The sequence below is a fragment of the Sturnus vulgaris genome, chromosome 14 (genome assembly GCF_052056855.1).
Source record: "Sturnus vulgaris isolate bStuVul1 chromosome 14, bStuVul1.hap1, whole genome shotgun sequence".
In the NCBI taxonomy this organism is placed as follows: Eukaryota; Metazoa; Chordata; class Aves; order Passeriformes; family Sturnidae; genus Sturnus; species Sturnus vulgaris.
In genome coordinates this window covers 20,247,914-20,271,294 of record NC_142256.1, presented here as the reverse complement: position 1 = coordinate 20,271,294, position 23,381 = coordinate 20,247,914, and the positions used below count along the sequence as shown (strand labels likewise).

Here is a 23,381-nt window from a genome sequence, read left to right as displayed (position 1 = left end):
GAGCATTGAGCTATCTACCTCTGTCTTTGTTGGGAACTGCCCCAGATATATTCATAATGGTTTATTTGTAACAATATTACAGCTGATAGTGCAATAAGATGTTACATTTGCTTTTTTCAAATCTGCCACATCATATATGCTATGAAGCCAACTATCCAACTAACTCAGGTTTCGTGCCTTATCCCTCTGAATTTTTATTAAAAGCCTCTAGGCTTCCCTGGGTTTAACTTTGTATTTTATGATCTCTCCAGTAAACAGGATTCCATGAATGTCCTTAGGGCAGCGAAATGCCTCTCAGAAGAAGGATCCCACTGAAGATGGGTTGGTTCTGACAACCTGCAGCTGGACCAGCAACACAAAAACTCGTATTTGTTCAACTCTGTTAACAAGGATCCTGACTCCAACTCTATTGCTCTTGGGAGATGTAATCTCTTTCTAGCTCAGTTAATTGAAGACAAGAAGGAGTTAGGATGAAAACTCCCGGTGGCCAAGGGTTGCTGGGCATCTGGTCATCCTGTCACAAAGAGAAAGTCACAAAATAAGTATTCTTTCTTACTTCTCTGTAATAATGATGCTTATAGAGCTGCTCTCTTCTGTGATTTTAGGTCTCTTATCTAAGAAATCTATCCGTGAAACAGTCTGTCCTTTACCAGACAGAAATCTCTTTTGATCAATTTATATTTTTATCAAAGATAGTTATTCTGGGGCAAGCTGTCTGTCTTTTAATTAGCTGAAAAAACATCAAAGGTTTTGGATTCCATCCAGCACAGAACAAGGACGTTCTGAAATCTCAGGGATTTTAGCAAGAAAACTGCCTCAGTCCGAAGGGAAATTCATGGCCAAATGAAGGTGCTGAGTGAGGAGCTGCACGAGCTCCCCAGGAGGCTTGGAGAGGAGAGGAAGACTTCTGAGGAGGAAGGATGATGTGAGTTAGAGCTCATATCCTTCCCAAAGCAGAAGTCTTGCCCGAGGAGCTCAGCTTCAAAGACTTTCCTGCAGATAACCTTTTACTTTAGGCAGTAGTTGTGGAAAAATCCTAGGAGGAAGTTGAAAGAAAATAATCTTTTTCAGGGATAAGAGAGTCAATGGCAGCTCTAACTCAACTGAGTCTGTGTTTTTATTTGTTTGTCAAAAATAGGCTCACGTAATGATGACATTGATTTTGTGTCACTTTATTTATTTATTTTTGTCTCCTGACACTTTGGGCAATAGGTCTCCAGAATGCAACAAAAATCCCATACATTTTTCCAGGAATTACTTACTAGAGCTGTGTAAATGATGGTGAGGATGGATGCTGGTTTGGAACATCTTAATTATTTTGAGAAAAGCATCATGGTCATAATTTAAATTACGTGCAAATAAAAAATCCTGTTAAATGGGCAGAGAATGTTGAATTAGTATCTCAGCTTAATAATGGACAGAATTATTTATATAAAAGTTTGAAAATTGAGCAGGCACGGCTAATGGAATCAGTAAGCTGTGAGAAGGAAACAAGGATCTTGTGGGAAATGTATGCAATTTTCATTTCATTTGTTTTAGATAGTGATTGGCCTAGAAGTGTGATACCTATTGATTTAGCACTAATGATGATCAGAGACTGATGGAAGCAACAAAAACCAAACACAAATCCCAGAAAATCTTTATGAAGTTACTTAGGAATGAAAGTACATCTGTAAGAATTACTGAACAAGAACAATTTTTCTGAGATTCATCAGTTAGAAGTGATGAGCTTGAGGACATGCTTGTGTGGACAACATTTACAACTCAGTTGATAAGGCTGGGGCTTTTTATTTGTTTTAATGATCTTGTCACACAAAGGGAACCGTGAAAATGATATAAGAGAAAAGGGCTTGTTTTGCTAGGGAATAAAAAGACCTGCACATGTTTCTCTGGTTTAGTCCCTCACTTTTAGTCTGATTTCATGCCCCTGTCCTGGCTGACATAAAGATTGAATAGACATACAGTCTGATCTGCACTGATTCATGCCTGGAAAGAGTTTGTGGAATATGGGGCTACAAAGTCTGATCCAAAAGTCACCAGAACAAACAGGAGCTAATGAGGTGTTTCAGTACATACCCACCCTTGTGCACTCACAGGCACTGCAGAATAAAGCACAGGATTACTGAGTGATTTTACTGTTTAGTATCTATAACTCTAAACAGTCATGAAGGGATATCAATACCATTATCATAAGGAGGAGAATTTGAAAGCCTTTTATTTGTGCATGGAAGATCTGGCATTTAATGACTTGGAACGTTCTTGCTTGAATCAGAACATATTTTATAGCACATCACCACCCCCCAAGCACTGCAGACTTGTGGGGAGTGCTGATGCATGGGAGCTCACTGGGACCTGCTGTACACTGTGGCTCTTGTGCTATTTCCCATTGCTTATTAAAAGTTTGAGAAAGGCACTTATGGTGTAGCTTCTGCGGATTCAAAAAATTATAATCAGCTATGGCACTGCACAGAGTAGGGTGATAAATGACAAAACAGACTGTCATGTTAGGAATTTAAAAGGGACTCAGTCTATCCTCCCTTATTTCACTGTTAAATACATATACTTCATTTTGAGGCCGTCTTTGATCACTCGTGTTGTCAAATTGTACAGGAATAAGCAATACCATGTTAGGATTGTAAATTCCACAATCAAACATGTACATGGAATATTTGTTGCAGGGCAAATATTTTTACTATGCTTCAATCTATTGCTGGGTATGTTTTTCATTTGTCTTTCATTATACCTTCTTTCTGTCTTCAAGAAGAAATGCTGCTATGAGAAGCTAAAATTAAGATAAAAGTTTGATTCAAGTGGGTTTGTTTCTATTAGCTCTTAGCCAGGAGGAAAGGAAGAAGGTACGGAGCAGCCCTTGATATTTGGAAATTCATGTATCACTGAATAAGAAGAAAATATTTCAGGAGAGAGAAAGAATAAATTTTAAAATTTTTTTTACTATCTCTCTCTGCTGTATCAGGAGTTACAAGAACCTATGTTTTGTTTGGGTTTTTAGAAAGAATAGTCTCTCTTTGCTGGTACAATTTTTTTGCCACAAGCTTGCTAGTTTTCTGTTCTTGTCTCACCATTCTCTTCGAGTACCACTTAAGTACAGCCCCAAGCCTAGAGCTTTATAAAGACATGACTCATATGCTCTTTGGGATTGGCCTTTGCTATTTAGGAGCATGGGGCTGGTGGTGCTAAGGAAACAGTGAGATTTGCTCAGCTCATATCCACCAGTCTCTGAGGGTAGCTTCTCTTAAGCCAAGCAATCCAAAACAGTTTTGCAATGAATTTGTCATTTATTAGATAATTAAAATGTCCTGTGTAGAGCTGTCACTGAGCTTTGTGAAACCCAACGCAAGGCTGCTTATGGTGGGGCAGGTTTTGTGCAACTGAGGATGGCAAGAACGTGCACTAAAAGCTGGCTGTGGGCACTTGGTAGCCAGCAGAGAAGTAGGGGTTTCTGTCATGCAGACATCTCAGCTGAAGGTGCACACTGGAAAAAGGGTTACCAACTCAGTCTGTAGCATTGCCTGTTTCCCTGTGCTGACTGTGAAATCTGGATTCCTAGATCAGCTGTAGATATTTGCACCATAGATGTTCAAAGCCTTTCCTGTCCATGTCTGAAGGAGTAACAGGCTAAGCAGATCAGGCTTGCCCAGATGCCATTTTAATTCTGTACTTATGGAAATGTTTTAGCCGGTAATTAGAGCTGACCCAGTTCACCTGGGAATGTTGTGAACAAAAAAGCTGCTCGTGTACATTACTGTGCTCAATTAGCCAAGCAAAACCCTGTTGAGAATCGGGCTATTGTTTAAATATTTTTAGAGCCAAAAAGTACAGAAAGGGAGAGTTGAGAGCTGAAGAACAACGGGGGAATTGTAGCCCTCAGAGTTCTTATTCGAGAGACTCTTGCATAGGAAAACATACTCAGAACTCTGCTAGGAGAGTAGCTAAGGAATTTACATTGTAGTTGGTTAAGGATATAAGGGGAGCTCAAAGATCTTTCCCAATTATCAGTAGAATTCTAGCTTCTGTTTCTCTTCTGTCTCCCTGCTCTAGATTGTAAACAATACCTTGTAGAACCTACCCTTGCATTTTTATTTACTGACTTCAGATGCAAACTGTTAACACCTTTAATAATTGGGGGTGTTTTTATTTGGTTGTCTTAAGTCTGCTGTTGTTTTCTTAGGAAGATGGTTCTCCTAGCAAATGAAATTCTCATTTTATGGGGGGACACACAAGCAAGAGTGGATCAGGATTACTCTACCCAAGCTGACTCCTCTTCCCGGTAGTGACTTATATTGTTGAATGAAAACTTGAGAACTGAGGCCTTTATTTATGTAACAATGACTCTGTCCATGTTCCAAGAAGGAAAACACCAGTAAAGAAAGGCATGGGTGCCTTACAGAACTCAAAAGCATAGAACTGTAGAATAATTTGGGTTGGAAGGGGCTGAAACACTAATCTTAGAAAAATTTGGATTTTAGTTAAAAGTTAGCTATTTACCAGAATTAATTAAAAAGCAAATGGATAGATAGGCCTTGCTGAAAATAATTAGAAGTTAGAAGTTAGTTAGAAGAAAACTGGGCTTGAGATAGTTATCTGAAATTTAAATAATTGATTGCCTGTCATTTTATGTTTGCTCGACTGTGCTTGCAATGGGAAAATATGAAACTAGTAAGTAGATCCAAAGAAACACGAACAATTGCAACCAGAAACTTATTCTTCAAAAAATTGGACTTCCCCTAGAAGTCATTTGCATTGTCATTAACTAAAGAGGTCGAGAGTTCAGGGAGAGGAAGACTCACTTTACTTCCTCTTTTTAAGACCCCTCCCCACAAAAACGACCCAAGACCTAATTCAAGAAGCCAACCACTCTTGCTTAATAGCCATTCAAGCTAATTACCATAGGAAGTGAGGGATGGGAGGGGCTGGTATTATGAATATGTATTTGTTTGAAGCTTTTGCCAACAAATAGACTCTGTGATCATCTGTGATTTTGCAGTATTGGAGTGTTACCTCATGCTTCTGCCCAGCGCTGAACAAACATACAATTTCTAACTTGAAATTGTTAGGGAGTCTTTTTGTCTGTCACAGCTGAGTATTGGTATTGGACCAATACTAATATTTTGTTAAACCAGGACCTGAAGGCTCCTCTAGTTCCAAACCCCCTGTAATGGGCAGGGCACCTTCCACTGGACCAGGTTGCTCAAAGATGGTACAAATCAGCCTGTTAGATTATATTCGGGTATTTAAATGAGATGTTTGAATCAATTACTGCAATCAACTGCATAGAGCATACGGCTTTTGCAAGCAGTAAAATAATTCAAATCTGAAAGCTGGACACAGCAAATGTTTTCTGTCTTGATATCAAGAGATTATCTGTAGCTGCAGAATAGGCTATAGGGTAAAGTGAATAATGGTGGCAGATTTAAGAGCTCACAGTGGGAAGAGCTGTGATTCACAGCTGGTCAGGACTGAGGGGAGTCAGGGACTAGATCTTATGGCCAGCTGTGGGTCCCTGAGGGCACAGGTGAAACAGTGTGAGTCATGTAAAAATTATGGACTGTCAGTGGAAAGAGATTGTCTGATCCCATAAAATTCCTTCCTGAGTGCAATCTTTTTCCTCTTTGTTCTCATTTAATGAAGTCTATGTTTTGGAATGTTATTTTTTTCTGTTTCTGATGACTTGTCATTCAGACAAGTGCTATGGTTAGAAAACTAAAGGTGTATGTTGCAGTATAAAAGGTAACTGATGCCATGTAGACAATCAGCTTCAGTTTGCTGAAGCAGAATTCAAGAATTTAGCACCAGTGAGAAAGTGAGATGACCTCCTCTGAGTACCCACAAAGCAAGGGGAAGGGTGATTTTCAGCAAAATGATCAGAGAACTGGTGGAAATGGCAGAATAGAAAACAAGCTCTCCTGCCCTGTTGTTTTTTTGGGGCTTTCAAATTAACTGTATTTTTTCCTCTGGCCTACATTTGTGCATTTTTGCTGTGTGTTTATAGAGGTAAAATGTTTCTGATAGTACTCTGAAGTATTAATTTGTATTTTGTACACTATTTTCTGCATGTTTAAATGTGCACATGATGTAATTTACAAATTCTAATCAAGAATGTAAATCCTAGGGAAGTGTTCAAATCAGATGTCATCTGAATGTTTAGTGTGATTTCCATTTATGACATTTAACTTAATTCCATTGAAGAGAACAATTTTTGTTCTTGTAAAGAGTAAAAAATTTGTAAACAGTCATGGAAACATAGAGAAGACTTCACAAAAGTTTTTTGTGTAAGCACTTGTGTGTGTATAGATGTCATTACAATGAATTGCTCTGGAGATTTTGCCTCAGAATTAAAAGGATAAGGTCAGGTTTTCTGATGCCAATACTTCTCAGGTAACACCACTAATGGATTGGTACATTGAAAACCTAGTGGTGGATAACAGTGGATAATGATTGTTTTTCGTTCTGAATTTATTCCCTATCTTTTATTTTTGGAGCATTAAGAGCAGTTGTAGCACAAATCCAGGAGAGAAGAGGTCTGGTAAGGTGATGGCTGTTTCTTCTTTCAGTGTTTCACACACATTTATGCCAGTGCTGTGTATATTTATATAAAAACCTAAAGTTTATAATGGTGCTAGAAATCGATTTCTGAATTCATGACAGTAAGAACCCAGTTAAGACAATCTGAGTAAATGAGAATACAGTGTTACACAGCCTAGTGTTAGTTCATTCTGCTTTTTAATGTCATGCTAAATCTGGTTTTGAAAAAAACAGAATCCCTTAATAAAGGATGTTCTTTTTACTTCATCTGGTAATATAGTTTACATACTAGAAATGTAACCAATTTACCACTAAACTATTCTTCCAGTGTTCAGCCTAGAACAGAAATGATTGCTGCAATAAACAAAGAGGTTGTTAAATTCTCCCTTTCCAGGCCTGGTGAAATACTGTTTCCACATTTGAAACAAAGACATGTTTATGTTCTACATTACTGTTGGAATGAGTTCATGAATAGATAGATTTCAACGTGATTTACAATTGTCATAAGGCTCATCAATGCTACAAACATTTTAGTCTTGATAGAGGAGAAAAATATATTTTAAAAAAGAGTAATAAAAGAATGTCTAGCTATTTCTTACCAAACCATTTGGAAAAGGTGAAAACTATTTCTAAATTGTCATGCTGATGGAAGCTTAAAAAAATAAAATGCATTTTTATATTTGGAGATATATTTAAAGGACAGTCATAAACTATATTTTGTTTGTTTTATTTAAATTTGATCTTTTATAGCTGTAATGTGAGTTGAGAGGTCTTTTGCAATACCTTTCAGATATTTCTGTGTAAAAGAATGGATTTGTGTTCATGTAAATTATGAGGTATTTTTACAACCTGAAATTGAACACCATCTTGTTCTTTGAATGGTGACATCATCAGAACTCTTTTTGAAAGGGAGTCCTGATTTGGTTCATTTGGTGCCCCTTAAGCCCAATATGGGATTTAATTTTTAACTGTATTCTATTAAGAGACAAAAATAATGAAATTCTAATTTTTTTTTTTTTTTTTTTTTTTTTAATATATGTCAAAGCCAAATCCGGACATCTCATCATGGAGAGTCTGAACACCCCTTGCACAGGGACTTAAGCAAGCACAATAAAAGAAATCTTTGGAGGCAAAGTCCTGGGTCTTGCTCCGAGCAAGGGCTTTCAATTCCTTTGGAAATCACAGCTGTGTCCTGCAACAGCCCAGCATCATTTACTGCAGCAGGAGACTTTTGGTGCTGCAGAAAGAATCTGTGCCTGATGGTTCATTTTTAAGCTTTAAACAAATCAATGAAATGTAAATTCTTAAGACCTGTTCGATCCCATGGAGAGAAAGGAAATAATGTTTCTGCCCTGACTGCATGACTGTATTATCTTCTGATAATTGGCTTTTGGACTTAGTAAAAAAATGAATTTTTTTCTGCTCTGTGCACAATCTGACTCTTTATAAGGAAGTGACAGCAGTGCAGAACATAAAATGCAGTAAAAAAAAGAGCTGTGGAAGGCAGTTGTCCTGGTTTTGGGCAAATTTGGGGGAAAACCTCCAGAAGGAGCCCCCAGACAGCAAACCCCACGACTCCTCCCCCCACCACCGGGTTCAGGAAGAATTTCCTCAGAGAAGAGTGGGAAAAAAACCTGTTTATTTAACAAGCAAGACACTCCCCAGCACAGGGGAAAAAAAAACAACACCAGCTGACAAAAAAACTCTTTCACCGTTCTGAAGGGATGACAAACTCAGTCTCTCCGGCGAGTGGTCGCTCAGTTATCAGTCTCCAGCGCTGGGGAATGACTGCTGCAGGTGACAGAGTGTAGACTCCCGGTGTTTCTTGGGGTTTCCCAGGTCCCCGTCCAGAACAGGTTCAGATGGTATCCAGGAGAGGGAGGGGACGGGGTGGAAAAGAAAACAGTCCAGGGAAAAAGTTGGACTGCCTAGTTGAACTAACTAATAAGCAAAAGCAAGGGCAAAGCAAAGGAAAGAAAAAGAGGCAGAAGCGAGCAAGCAGGCAAGCAAGCAGGCAAGGAAGCAGAGCTAAAACCTCTCCTAAACATAGACCATGGGGGAGGTGAGCCGGCTGATAACAAGACAAAACAAAGCTTCACTTTCAGAGTCAGTCCTGGAAGCACAGGACATAATACCAAACATAATCAGAACACACGATTGGAGATACAAACACCGTAACATCACCCTAGGACAGCAGTGCATTAACTATGGTGTGCTAGCAAAAGTGGTGTGGAAGAAGTAACATGAGAAACAATGTCAATCCAAGAAGCCACATGCTCGGGTCCTGGAGCTGGTCACATCTCCCGTGGGGAGCTTCACTTGGTTTCAAAGCTGGGGACAGCTCCAGCATTGAGAGTTTCTGGAGAAATGTTTGGTGTCATCTTCACATCACTGCATACTCGGAGACTTCTGCAGACAAGTTCTTTGGGACACATTTAATGGAAAATGTTTTCTTACTTCTCTGAGTGCATAATAGTATTTCAAGGGCTAAGCAAGAAGTGGCTGCTGATACTCATCCAGTGAAAAGTTACGTTTTGCACATTAACCCCTCTTTAGGAGATACAGCAGACAAAGATACCTTCTCTTGCGTTTTAGTAGCATATAACCCCATTCTGCCGTGGGGTTCTTTGCCCATTGTTTTATAACAATGAAAATACCTAAGATTTTCTTGATTTACATTTGACTCTAAGGGAAAACTGAAGGAAAAAAAAGAAACAGTATCTAGTTCTTTATATATTGGTGTTTGAAAATAAAATGCTCACATACAACTCTGAAAATCCAACCATCTGCAGTAATTGTTTTTTTCTGTTTTCTCTTTGGAAATGGGTGAGTTACTACACCATTTTCTATGTTAGCTGCTTATAGAACTCCCTGTAAAAAATTCTATGTTCTGTTATGCATTTTCTATGTTTTTGTGATGGATTTTTTTCAGATGTATTAAATGCCTTTACATCACACAGATGTCATGAATGCTTTGCTTTGTAATCTATCATACCAAGAAACAATAGATTATTTATCAGTTGAAGAATCAGCTATGTTCTGTATTAATACAAGACCTTTCTTAGCTTCAAAATGTAACTAACAACAGTTAGAAATTTCTGGCAAGTTGACAAGAATTTAGTAATTGTTCCTCTCCCTCATCCCATGTCCATTGCATTGCACATGTAGAATCCAGTGAAATATGGTAATTCTGTCAATATAACATTATAAAAAAAAGTATACACTCAGAAAAATGAATTTCAAGTAGTACAGCCAAAGTGTATTTTATTTCACTATTGAGTTATTGCTGAAAATGGTTTGAGAATCTTACTGAAACATGCAACTTTTATTGCTAGTGGCCCTCCACCCTGGTGTATTGCCTGTCAGGGAGATGCTGAGCATAAGATTTTGGATCTTTTTCTTATGCTTCAGTGTTCTCCTTAGCAAGAAGATTTATATTAGTATGAATTTTTCAGGTATTTATATTTATTCAGGTATTTATATTATAATCCAGGTATTTAGATGCTTTGAGAATATTCTTTAAACATATTGTAGTATTTAGTCCTCTAGTCTTGAGCGTTTAAAGGAGTATTTCCAAAGTGTGCAGGTACTTTTGTTGTTTTTTTTTTTTCCCCTAGTATAAGGACATTATTTGACAAAAAATACTCTGGAAACAATATAGAATGCATGTGGTACGTGTGCTTTTATGCCATATGGCATTTAGAAATGTTAAGAGAACCTGGAATCAAGGGGCTTATTTTTCAGTTGTCATTTCATTCTTAAAATCACCTGTTTGGGAGGGAAGTCATTGCTGATTATGTGATTGTCTTTTGTGATTTATAGTAAAAGGACATGATGACTCTGAAGTGAGGTCACTGGCAACCTCTTCCATCTCTCATGCATGTTAAGCCCTACATCAGGATGGTTTGATTTTTAAAGCATAAGTGATTTCAGAATATGTGTTTATTCCTGTGTCCTACAGTTGCATGAGAATGGATATGCTTCAGTGCCACTTACTAAGATGAAAATACTCTGTTTACTCTTATTTCTAAAATTAAGTAACAGTGCTTACAGTTGCTGCTGGAATGGGCAGGTGAGGAATGTTTTAACTTAAAGAATGTCCTATATTGAAGTCTCGTTCCATCATAAAGGCTTTGTATCTTTTCTGTGGGCTTATTGCTCCCACATTATCATGTGGATTCTTTCTTTTTCCAAATAAGGCAGAGAGATGGGACTTCTAATTGCTTTAGAAAGTGTGGTTTATTTTTCTTCTACAGAAAACGTGAATTCTTGTTACGGGCTTTGAGAGCATGGCTAGAAGTCGCAAGACTTAAGGTTACAAGGTATTTTAAGGATTTATTGTCAGTGAAACACTGCCGACAAAGATAATTATGTTTCTAATCCAATACTAAGGAATTACGTCTAATTACAGTGTTACCTTTCTCAGCCAATCCTGTTCTGATACACATACTTATTTTAAGACTTTTGTCACCTTTACAACTACTTTATTCGTTCTATATCTTAAACTTTATAGCTAAACTTTTCTCTACTTAACATGTCTCTGCTTTAAGCTCTAAATCTACCTTCTTGCTGCTAGCACCTAAGATTGGAAGCTTTTCCCAAGGCCTCAGGTCAAATCCTGTCTTCTTTTCCAGACTTCGATTTACAGGGTCAATGTTCTGAGAATTCCTTACATTCTGAATTCCAACAGATTTACTTCAGTGCCACTTGCTAAGATCAAAATACTTTGTTTATTCTTATTTGTAAAATTAAATAATAGTGCTTACAGTTGTTGCTGGAATGGGCAGGTGAGGAATGTTTTAACTTAAAGAATGTCCTATACTGAAGTCTCGTTAATTCATCAAAAAGTCTTTGTATCTTTTCTATCCTTGTCTTACACATTGATAGGTGACCTTGCTTTCCTGAATGAAATAACTGATCTCTTTAGAGAGTTAACCTAGCCTCAATTATATAATACTCAAATCCATCAGGTAGACTCAGTGAATACACACACAAAAGAGATGCGTTTCCAGGAGAAAAGTATTTGCTACTTACCACTGAAGTGTACCAGAAATTAGAAGAAAAACACAGAGCTGAAGAGCTGCCAGGCTTTGTCATGGTTCTGTGATACTTCTCTTCACATTTATTTTTCTGTGGTCTACAGAGTTCGTGAAAATTTTTGCTTTCAGTTTCAGTGGAATTGTTTCTGACCATTGTTTGGAGAAAGCCTTGAAAACCTGAAGCAAGGACACCTAAGAGCATCAGAAAAATAGGAGGCAGGGAAGAAACTTTCTTCAAACAAAGTTTCATGGCTTTTAAGGCAGTTACTATGATTTTTGCAGGGAACAGAATTAGACTTTTTTTAATCTTTGTGCTTGGCAGTGCTAAAAATAATATATTGGGACTTTTTAAAGCACATTAGGGGAATAAATCATGAGGGGATTTGAAACCGCAACAAGCAGTGGGAAACTATTTGGGCTTTCTTGGTCTCCTGTGAGAACCTCACCTTATGAAAAGCAACTATAATTTTGTATATCATGCAAAAAACCCTGCCATGATTTTAACAGTAATTGAGTGTGTATGCAGAATTCTGCTACTGCTCAATAACAGTGTGTCTATGACATAGATCCAGCCTATATCAGAGTTAATATTTCCCTATGAAAAAAGTGTGACCTTGATCAAAAGACCTGTGTGTTGAGCTTTAAGTAACCTGAAGTAATCAAGTTCCAGCAGCCAAACTTTGGCCTTAGGTTGATTGTGTTGTTTTATAGTTTACAGTCCTAGAAGGAACTGCTGGGACCCGTGTGATGTGTTTTGGCAATTGTTATGGGGAGTTGTTCTTTCCCTTTTGAGGCTATCATGATTTATCTCACTAGAAACTAGCAGACTTGTACTAGTTGCAGTACAAATGAATGGAAAACCCAATATGTTCTTCTTTGTAATTCATTATAATTTAGCTTTGTGTGGAATTTTAATAAATTCACATTAGAACTACCATTAATAAAACACTAATTCCCAGCTGTGTTTGAGCCAAGTGTTTATTGCAAGGTAAACATACAGCACAAAGGATATTGGAATAGGTGGAGAAGCCCTTTGAGCTGAGGGATGGTTAACTGTAAGCACACAATTTTCTGCAGATTTCAAGCATTCCCTTCACAGGTGTTAAGGGTTATTTGGTATTAAATAATAGTTTTAAGCATGAGATTGTGAGGGGAAGAAAACAGAGAGGGAAAGGAATTGTGTGGTCTTGCAGTTTTACAATTATGTGCTTGCAGCATCTCTGTAACTGGAATCAAGTGAATCTTAGCTGTACTTCTAAACAATTCTTCAGTAACAGAGGGGATAGGCTTGGAATTTTCAAGATCAGCATGGAATTATTAAGGGGTTGTTATAATGCCTGTCTAGTGAAAGCTTTATCCCAAGGCATAAAATAATATCTTCACCAGTATTTCTGAGCTGAGAAGTCACATTGAAACAGCTTAGAAAAAGTGTTTTTGATGACTGAGGAAAGTTATTCATTGTGGATAAGAGCTGGAAAGCTGCACATTGTAATTCTAAAATAAGCCAGATTTGTAGCAGGATAGAGATACTTGAGTTTGATTCTAGCTATGGTTTTTTCAAAGTAGACTTTGGCTTTTACTAAATGGAAAGTCATCTACTGGCAGGAGGTATCAGAACAGAATGGAATAATGCTTGTTCATTATGGATTCATAATGGAGTTTAATGCACTCCAGTAATTTGGGATAAATTAATTTAGAGAAAATAAGCTGAGTTCTCTTAAAAAACTTCAGTGTCTTGTAAGATCTGTATAAATTTGCAAGGTTTTTGGGTTTTTTGGTGGTACCTGCTGATAAAGCAGAGATCCTTTATATAAAACTCTTTAAATGTAAAAATTCCAACTCTCTTTTGTCCCATAGTTCATTTTGGATGCCTTGCTCATAATCAGCACATAATTTCTCCACAGATTATTTTACTGTAATATAGGGAGATTACCAGTATAAATGCATTTAACAGGATTCTGTTTCACAGAATGAATCTTCCAAAGGCCTGAGGCTCTTTAGCATAAAGCATCTTCACTGTATTAAACACCAGTAGAACACACACACCCCCACTGTGCAGGGTATTAATGAGATACCTTGCCTTCCTTTCCCTGTCTTGGATCACTTAATTTATTGTATGGATGTGTTTCATCACGTTTCCTTAGAGGTTCAGAAGCTCTCTGCAGTTTGCATGAAGAGGTCAGTCAGAGAGTCCCAGGGGTGCTGAGGGGACACAGAGCAGTGTCCACAGAACCCAGGGCTCTGTCCCTTGTGGTTCCCATGAGCTGCCCTGCAGTGTGAGCACACAGCAGAGTGTGGGTGTAGGAAAATCAAGCAGCCGTAGATCAACTAGAGATTTCTACACCTGATTGTAACACCCATGCTTATCTACACCTGGCACCAAAGGCATGCCTGCTCTTATCTATGAAATCCCTGCTTTGCTAAGTAATTCTGGAACTGACATGGTCTTAATGCTGCTGAGCTGCTGAGTGCTCTGCTGTGCACAGAACTCACCGAGACAAACAACGTGGGTGAGTTTGCAGCAAGAGCTGATCTGGACTTTTAGGGGATACCATTACTGTCTGGAGCTCAAAGGTGTAGGGCGCTGGAGTTAAAACAGCGACCTCAATCTGATTTAAATGGAATGATCAAATCATGAAGAGGGATGATGGAGTTTGTTGAAAATACAACTTTTTAAGGGAAAAGATATTATGCCACCTTTTTCACATGGAAATTTTGCAGATATTTCCAGGGAGAAGATTTTGAGTCTATGTACTGTTGGTATTGGGAGATGAGGAAAGACTTGAGAAAGGAAGTTAGGAATAAAAATGTCAGAAAAAGTATACAGAGGAACTGTACAGTCCTAAGGAGAAATCAAAAGCAGGGACCCATCTGGCTCTTGAGACTGCAATAGCGTTTATTTATTGTCTGATTAGATACAGTAAAGTAAAGGAGTGAAAGGGTGGAACTGAGGTCTTCCTGAATTGATGTGTTTCAGTTGCTGACAATAAACATATTTATTAAATTTACTGCCAGTAGGAAAGACTAAAGAAGCAGACCATCTAAATACATTTGTGTATTATTATGTTTCTAGTTTTCTTCCTAGAAACTGTTTTGCTTTCAGGAACCTCAGGAGGTCAAAACTCACTATTTACTTCTCCAGCTCATAAAGCTGGCTTAAAACATAATGAGATTTTTAAAAAGCCAAATAATTTTTACTGCTTTTTATTTGCCTTATTTTTGAGCCTTTAGGTCTAACTATATGTTATATGAGGAACATTCATTAAATAAAAGCTGTGAAAACATCTTAGGCTTGTAATTTCAGGAATCAGAGAAGCAGCTGCATGGCTTGGAATGTGACTTTATTTAGCATAATGATTTCCTGGAGTTGATCACTTGTATATACTTATGGGAGTCCCAATGAACTTTGAAGTGCTGTGTTTCTTAGTTTTGATTTATATTATATGTGTCTTCTGTTCATGCAGAACATTAAACAGTTTATTGAAATGGTACTGCTCTAAGAAGCCTCAAAGGTCATGCACAGCTAGCTAGAACCACCAGTTCTCCTAAAAAATAGGCCATTTTACTTCAGGAAATGAAGCATTTTTAAAATCTGCTCTTTATCTGAAACCCTGGTTGTGATGTGAAGTGGCATGATGAGCTCTCATATTATCCTCTGCTTGCAAGGAGCCTGCACTATTAATTTAGTGAATGATTCTATTTATAGCTCTTATTCCACTAAAATTAAGAAGCAGAGAGTTCCTTTCAAAGTTTAATGGAGTCTTTTGAATATAATTAGATGTGTTCTTTCAGACAAGGACTGATTGACCGGTTGGTTCACTCCTTTAATCTTATCCTGTTTCCTCATTTTAACTCCAATGTGGGACATGTCTTTGCTGAAAGGCTGGATGATCATTGTAAAAATTGCCACCACCTCCTTCTCCTAGGGGAAAAGATCAAGCAGGAATGCAGCACCACAGATATCTGATTGCAGAAACTCTGACAAAATCTCGTCTCTGCTACCTCAATTTAGTCACCAGTTACATCACAACTGCCTTGTGAGTCAGGTCGAGAAGCAAAGAGCTCCGTGCCACTTCCTGTGCTTTAATTCTGTTTGGAGAAATCTGGAATGTGGTTGGTGATGTGATGCTGGTGTGCACTGATGAGCAAAAACATTTAATGGAAGAGATCCAATGCTGTTAGAGCACTTCAGAAAATATTTAGGAAGGCTCAACACAAAGTTGTCAAATATGTCAATATAAAAAGTAACCTGATTTTGGATGTTATGCCTTAGTGTTCTTTATGTGACTTGGTAGTGCTTAGGCTGTGCTGTCACTAATTATGGGATGAGAAGTGGGAGCAGACAGCCGGAGAAGTGTTTGAAGGCATGGTGCTTGTCACGGGTTAAATCGTGCCTCAAGGTGTGGCATATCAGCATAGAACTCATTTATTCTTCTGGCAACCTAATCTTCTATAAATGTTCTGCCTCTTCAGGGAGGGTGTTTTTGGGTTACTAAATATTTATCAATGCTAACGTCTTTTTAAAACTGTATCCTTATCTTTATTGTGTAAAGATAACATTAACTAGCCTGGGAGAGAGGGACTTGAGGGAACTGATTGTGTTCTTTTATTTCTCCTAAGATTCAAGCAGAAATTGTATAAAATGTATTCCTAGCTCTTGATGTTGCAGAGAGAACTTTTGGCCTCTTAAAAATGATATTTGGATGTGTAATTAAATTTAGTATAGCTACAATATTTTCCTGAAATTTGCAAATTTTTCTTCCAGAACCTTGATGCAGATTATATGATACAGCTATTAAACATGGCTTATCTTTTGAATGGAAAGCAAAGATTAATGACTCAAACTAAAATCATGCATTAGATGTGTGTGATGAGATGCAGTCTTGCAGTGATGTAGGAATTGGAACCAGAGAAGATGAAAATGTTAAAGTGAGATTAATAGAGCCACATGCTGAAGTAAAAAGGAAAAAAAAAAGCTACCTATTCTGTTCAAGGGAAAGAAAAAAATGATTGAAATTAATGATTGTCTTATACATATTAAATATACATATAATAACTCTTCAGAACTGTCTGTCTCTGAATTGTAGTCTCATTTTGTAGTAAGCCTGCCTGCAATTTTGACAAAACAAAAACTTCCTGGGAAGAGAAGAAACTGCAGAGTGTTCTGCATTTGTATATATACTCCTAAGAGTTCCAGAGAAATTTTAGAAGTGAGTATATATACAAATAAATTGTATTGGTAAATTTTAACAGATCTTAATCAGTTTGCAGGTGTGGCGTGTGGAAGGAATTTCTCTCCATTCAGCTTGGTAATGACCTGTTGACTTTTATTTTGCCTTGTTATACAGAATATGTTAGAGTCCGTTTGCTGGGATCACCTGGGCATTTTGACCAGCAGATTTCTGTCCTTATGGATAACGGAGGCAGGATGATCCCACCTGGGGCTCTGCCTTGTGCTGGGACAGGAGCACTGGGAGCTGGTTCAGGGGACAGGAGCCTCACTGTGCATGAACAGAACCATGTCCTGTGCCCCAAACATCACTTGAGAGGTGCTGGGTGAGGTTTTTTTGTGCTGACTCCACCATCTGAGCAGCTGTTGCTCTTAGGGAAGTTTAATTCTTTAAAGATATGCGATTTCTTCCTCTCCATGAGCAATTTGTATTGGTACAAATATTTCCATAACCCACCAATAGAGAAGATATTTTGTCTTACACATGAAGTATTTGGTTATCTAACTGTGTGCTCTGCTCAGGTGAAAGAGTTAGTTTGGTTTTGTTTAAGGAAAATTTACACGAAAATAAGCAGTTCTTTTATTTTTGTTTTCATGTGTAACTGACTTTTCTTGCAAGCCTATTTTGAATGGAAAAGCTGGATTGATTTCTAGGTTGGTTAAAAATGACATACATTAAATTGGTCTAATGAAGTAAATTCATATTGTAGATACAAATTAAGATATTTTAATGCCTAGGTAAATCAGGTCATAGACATGACTTCTGTCTCCCAGGAAGAAGTTACCATGATCTGTCATCACCTCTCTGAGGATGTTTGCTAAAGGAGCTGTTCACATTAATATTCTCTAAAACTCCTTCCATGTGTAGGTTTAAGCTGTTGAAATTGGTGGGCTGATTTAGTTCATTAGTTTCTTGTCTGCATTAGGTGAATCTGCAAGCGCTTTCACCAGCAGAATCTGCCAGAAGGTAGATCTGAGTGTCCTCTCCACTGGAAGATATTGTCAAGTAGATGACTGTTACAACTTCCACCAAATTCCCTAGATCTGGAAGAGGGAATCTATCTCCAAAATTTCTTTTATTTCTAATTTCTGTTGGTAATTTTGATGTTTTATGTATTTATAGTATTTTTTTCTTCAAAATGAGAGTATTTTTAATGAGCATTTCCTTAAGTTGTCTTAGACATGGTTACCTATGGAGGGCCTAATTCATAAGCAATGTATAATGGGATGTGATATAAGTCGTATGACTAAGGAAACACCAAAAAAAAAAGTTCCAATGGTAGTAAAGGTGGTAAGTTTTGAAATATTTATAAGTTGTTGGCACAGAGGTAAGTGGTGTGGGATAGTACTGGCATATTAGGACTCTGCATGGTTTAATTATTATTTTTTTTTTTTTTCACCTGAGGACTGAGACCCATTTTGGGGATGGGGAGAGATCAGCAATTTGGTTTCATTAAGATGTGGGAATGAGTAAATACTTGCAGACAGTAATTACAGTCTGTTTTTGTTCCCCTATGGAAGAGAAATGGAAGTGGTGAAGCAAGGGGAGGAGGAGAGCTGGAGGGAATCGAAGGGTGGCAGGAAGACAGATGAGGCAAAAGGGGCTGCATTTCAAAAATGTTTGAAAAACTGTCTTAAGTGGTTAGACAAAGTTTAATGTTAGATTGCAGTAGAGGAAAACGAGCACAGAATAGCTGAGTGATCGATGACTCTCTCAAGATTCAGTTAGGAAAAAAACATCTTTAAATAAACTGTAGAGCACTTGTGATCCTCTCATACTGTACTGCTTCAGGTACAGAGGAAACACCATGCAGCATTCCAGTTTGGGATGAGACTGCTCTCAAAACTCGGTCACTGCTGGCAGTTAATTTTCGGTCAAACCCTACTGGCCCAAATCATCATGATGTTCATGTATTCCTCTTCCAGAAAGTTGGATGTAGCCATAGGGTGTATTAGCCATCTGCATACTCTACTCTGAATGCAGCTTTTGCCTAATGCTTTCTTCTCAAGAACTTAATAAAACCTGCAATAGATGAACTAGTGACTCACAGCTGCACAGCTCAGCACACACTGTGCCTGTCTCACAAACAATAGGGTTCCTTGGTCTGGATTGGGTTTTAGGTCAATATCATTCACTAATCTTAATAAAGAGCCTACTTTGAGATTTCTCCTGACAGGATGATGACAGAACATGTGCAATACTCTGAATCATTCTAAAAATTCCTGCATACCAAGTGTGAGGACATTGGACAAAGAATAAGAAAAAATACCCATTTAAAAGGATTACAAACAAAGCAGAAAGGATGGATAAGGTGTTGAGGGTGTCTCTATTGCACAGGTGAAGTTATGAAGCTTGTAGAGCTTGTTTAGAAATACAGAGAATGCTGAGTCCTGTTTAGAACCAAATCAAGCTTGAGATCCAGCTTCTTTATCCCAGACATTGGGAAACCAGGCCATGATATATTTCCAAATCCCTTCAGAAAGCCACACCAAAGCTTTTTTTCTACAGGATATAACCTGTTTCCTGTCTGGTGTGCTGGTGTCATTAAAGTTCATTAGAATTAATCATAAATTTAAATGCTTCACCACTTAATCCCAGCAAGTGTCACCTCCAGGACGTGAGTTTTTGAATCTCACGTTTTCTTGCAGTGACTTTCAGAGATGTGCACTCAAGGTTTGTTGTCAGAAAGGCTGAAGGACTCTTGTGGTGCATCATGGAATTGAATGTGCAGACTGTTAAACTTTGTGTGGATGCTTTTTTCAGAAAGTCTTCACAAAACCTCACTGAGGGCATCCCATCTTCAGGAATGTGTAGCAGGGAAGGCACAGGTGACAGTGACAGTGTGCCATGGCAGTTTTGTGACAGGAGAGACGGGGGACTCCAGTGAGGAGGAGGAAGCTGACTCATAAGCTGTTGGCATCAGTGAAACGTGTGAAATTCTGCTGCACAGTTTTGGAGTTTGGGGTGTCTCTGCCTTTGCTGAATCCTAACAGAGATTGCTGCTGACTTATTCCTTTTAGTGGAGCTAGCTTTTATCCATCTTGAAGAAAGCAGTTTACTCTTCCTGCATAAATTACTTTTTTGTTTTGTTTTGTTTTTCGTTTTTGTTCGTTTGTTTGTTTGTTTTCCAGTGGAAAATTTTCCAATTTAGTTATTTTTAAAACTTTAAAAAAAAAAATTCATGAGTCTGTTTATACTGTGTGCAGGTAATACAGGTATTTTACAGAAGACAAGGAGGCTGACTTGTAAGTGGATATCTTCCTTTGGACTAGTTTAAATCTAACTTAAGCTTCCAGGGTCTACAAGTGTCACTGCCTTTTGAGATTAATTGCTCTAGGACTTTAAGTGATTTGTGAAGTCTGTTAGTTCAGATTTGCATCTCAGGTATATTTCTCTTTTCAGGCTCAATCGAGAGTTTCTTTAAATAGTTATAAATGGTGGGATAATTTCACTGTTTTATATATATATATATATATATATATATTTATATAAACATGTTATAATTTGAACTCAAGTAATACAAAATCCTGAATCTGTTTCTTCCCCAGATTATGTAGAATTCTAATTCATGGCAGTTTGTGTAAAGGAGTAATGTCTGAACTAAATCTAAAAAGACCACCCAAACACAAGAAAACCCCGACAAGAGCTATTTGTTTACAAAGCTGTGGGAAGTAGAGATGGGAACAATATCTTGTACTCTCCTCCAGTGCCTTTTTAAAATTACCAATGAGTTCTAGAAGTAAAAGACATAATTTTACTGCACAATAAATAACCCAATTATGCTTATTCATATAAACATCCTGAGACATTTTTTTACACTGGTTAAATTTACCAAGAATAACAATAGATATAGTAAAAAATATTTCTTTAACAAAATAATTGTTTTGGTTTGTGTTTCAAGACAATTTTTGTTGTGCCCACACCCCCATCTCTGAAATCCTGAAGCTGTTACCATTCTGAGAGGTGTTGCCAGTATTCTGCAGTCCCTCTACACCATTAATTCAGATAAAGATTTTGTGGATGCTGTTGAGACCACAGTGACTTTAATGAAAATTTAAGTGCTGGATAATAATCCATGCTGGATTTTTGGTTCAGAACAACAGTGTCTATAAAGAAGCTATGGGACAGTCCTTAGATCTTGTTAATACCTTAATGGCCAAATAATTTCCCATATCTTCATGTATGCACCTGTCCAGAGAAGCACTTAAACTGGTTTATAACATCAATCAATCAAGTAGTCTGGAGAGATTTTTCATGCTCCTTATTTCATGTGTAATTAAGATAAAATTAGCCTTAGGTCTGGTTCTTTGAAAATGTCCTTTAAAAACAATAACCCGAGTCAACAGCAAAATAATCAATGTTGTCATCACAATAAGTCAGCATCTACCTGCTGTGAAGCATTGTGGAGTTCTTGCCTTGCATGTAATTCTTTAAAAGCAAGAAAAAAATACTTAAAATATCTCACTGTGGATAGAATGGAAGTGAAAGAAAAATCCTTTAGACTTTTTCCAATGATTTTACAATATTGGATAAAAGGAGAAAATGGGGGACAAGGTGGAGGGGAAGTATAATTTGAAGGCTTTTGGCTTTGGTTTGTCATTTTCTGCATGGTGTCTGCACGAGACACCTGAGACTGTTCTTCTGCATTCCACCTGCAATCTCAAATGCCCAAAAGGCTTTTTTTCCTCACTTTTAAAAACAAACTCTGTCTTGATGTCGCTCATTAACAAAGACAGATGAAAATAGCTAAAGGGCAGTGAGCTTGCTTTGGGTAATATACAGGGGAACCTGCTGTCAGTAATTATTACTTCAAATAATAATAGAAAAGGTAAAGCAATCAACTTTGGATGTGAACAAGTGCTGAATATTTACATCTGCTGGCTAAAGCTAATTGGAACTGTGGATCTCTGCCCGTGAATTGGGACTATTTATGCTTGGAATAAATTTAGTACCAAATCTCTCATTGACTTCAATTATGTAGTGGCAAGTAACCATGAACTTAGGCTTGAAAAAGTAGGTTTGAAAAAAGAGATTATGTTAATTGGTAAAATGGAAATAAGTAAATTGAGATGGTCTTCTAGTTGTTCTTTCTGAATGTATTTAGATATTTGTGCTAAAACTACAAAAATAATGGTGGAGATTGAGTCCTTTGGGTGTTTCTTAGCCTTTTCCTCTGGTTTTGTAATGAATGGGGTAAAAAATGGTTTGCCTATGAAGTGTTTAATGAACTAGTTCTGGTTCATCTGGTGCTGAACTCCTTTGAAGTGATAGGGCCCTCTGCACATGATAAACAACAATTGAATTGTCCTGCTCTGTTTTTAAAATGTTTTAGTGCCTATAAAGGGATCTGACCAAGCTCCTGACATCTTGGATTTGGTCAATATATTGTCCTGTTATAAAACATGAAAAACACTTCCTGCCACTCCAAATATGAGTTTGATCTTAAGTTTTTGAATACATTTTTTTTCCCAGAGCTAATGGTTATTATCTAACAAATTTTGGATGGTTTTATAAATAAAAATTGAACATGTTATTTTAAATAGTGAAGGCACAAACTTTTGCTTACAGTAGCGGATGAGTTGGAATCATTTCAATCTGAAGGTTAAGCTTGATATCAGGATTTCAAAAACTATGAAAAACTAATAAATGAAAGAAAATTAAATTGGTGAGCATTGCAAGGAACCAGTAGTTGTTCTAGATTTGAACACAGACCACTTAAAGTGATATTATGAATGTTGACTCAATTTTGATCAAGTCCTGTCACTGAAATAATCTGGGATATTATGACTTATTAGTACTTATTAGTACTTCACCTATATTTTTGAGGAATCTAAAGGCTGTGAATTTCAAAACTCTTCAGTGGGGCCAGAAATTAATGTTCTTTGACTAGGGTTCTTTTTTCCCCCTACTGTTAATTTCCAGCATCATTCAACAGTAACAGCCTTTCTCTTAAGAAAAATGTTAATTAAAATCAATGATGTCCTTAATTAAGTTGTCAGATTACTTGAAGCAAGTATCTCACTGTAGAAGAGAAGATGCTAATTAATACAATAAATTGTTTTAATTTCTGTCTCTTAAGCAGATCACCACACTGTTACCATTGTCACTGAAATGGGAATTACTGGCAAACTGTTGTTTGAACCCTATAAAACCTGCTAAATGAGCTCACTAAGCGACCTTATACTGAACCCAAAACTAAAGATTCATATTGCACATTGCAGCTTTTCCCTGGGAGTGTAAGAAGCCCAGCCTCTTGTACAGTGTTTCTTATTGGAAATTTTCAATGTTTTCAGCCTGACATCCCCTCTGCATGTGCAGAAGGTGCATTTACATGCATTTAGTTATAGAAATAGCAGAGAAAATGTGGCTGCAGTCCTAAGAACTGTTTGCACTAGAAGAAGTTCTGGTGTGCAAATGTTTTTACCTGCATTGAGCCAGAAATCACCTTTTATTATTATTCTTTTGATTTCCTACCTGGCTTGACAAACTTCCCTCAGCCAGTTAAAATTTCTGTGATAGGTGAGAACATCCTGGATACTGCATGTAAGGGATTTTTGCCTTTTGGGGG

The 23,381-nt window shown here is 37.4% G+C and overlaps 1 long non-coding RNA gene across 1 annotated transcript in view; it reads right to left on the bottom strand.

Moving 5' to 3' along the window:
• Positions 1 to 8,301: 8,301 nt before the first annotated feature.
• Positions 8,302 to 23,381, bottom strand: part of LOC148222198 (uncharacterized) — a 29,914-nt gene continuing 14,834 nt past the window's right edge. The window contains exons 2-3 of the long non-coding RNA XR_015806929.1: positions 11,578 to 11,774; positions 8,302 to 8,965 (exon numbers count right to left, since the gene is read on the bottom strand). This is a non-coding gene — a long non-coding RNA (uncharacterized LOC148222198). The remainder of the gene's footprint in view (positions 8,966 to 11,577; positions 11,775 to 23,381) is intronic.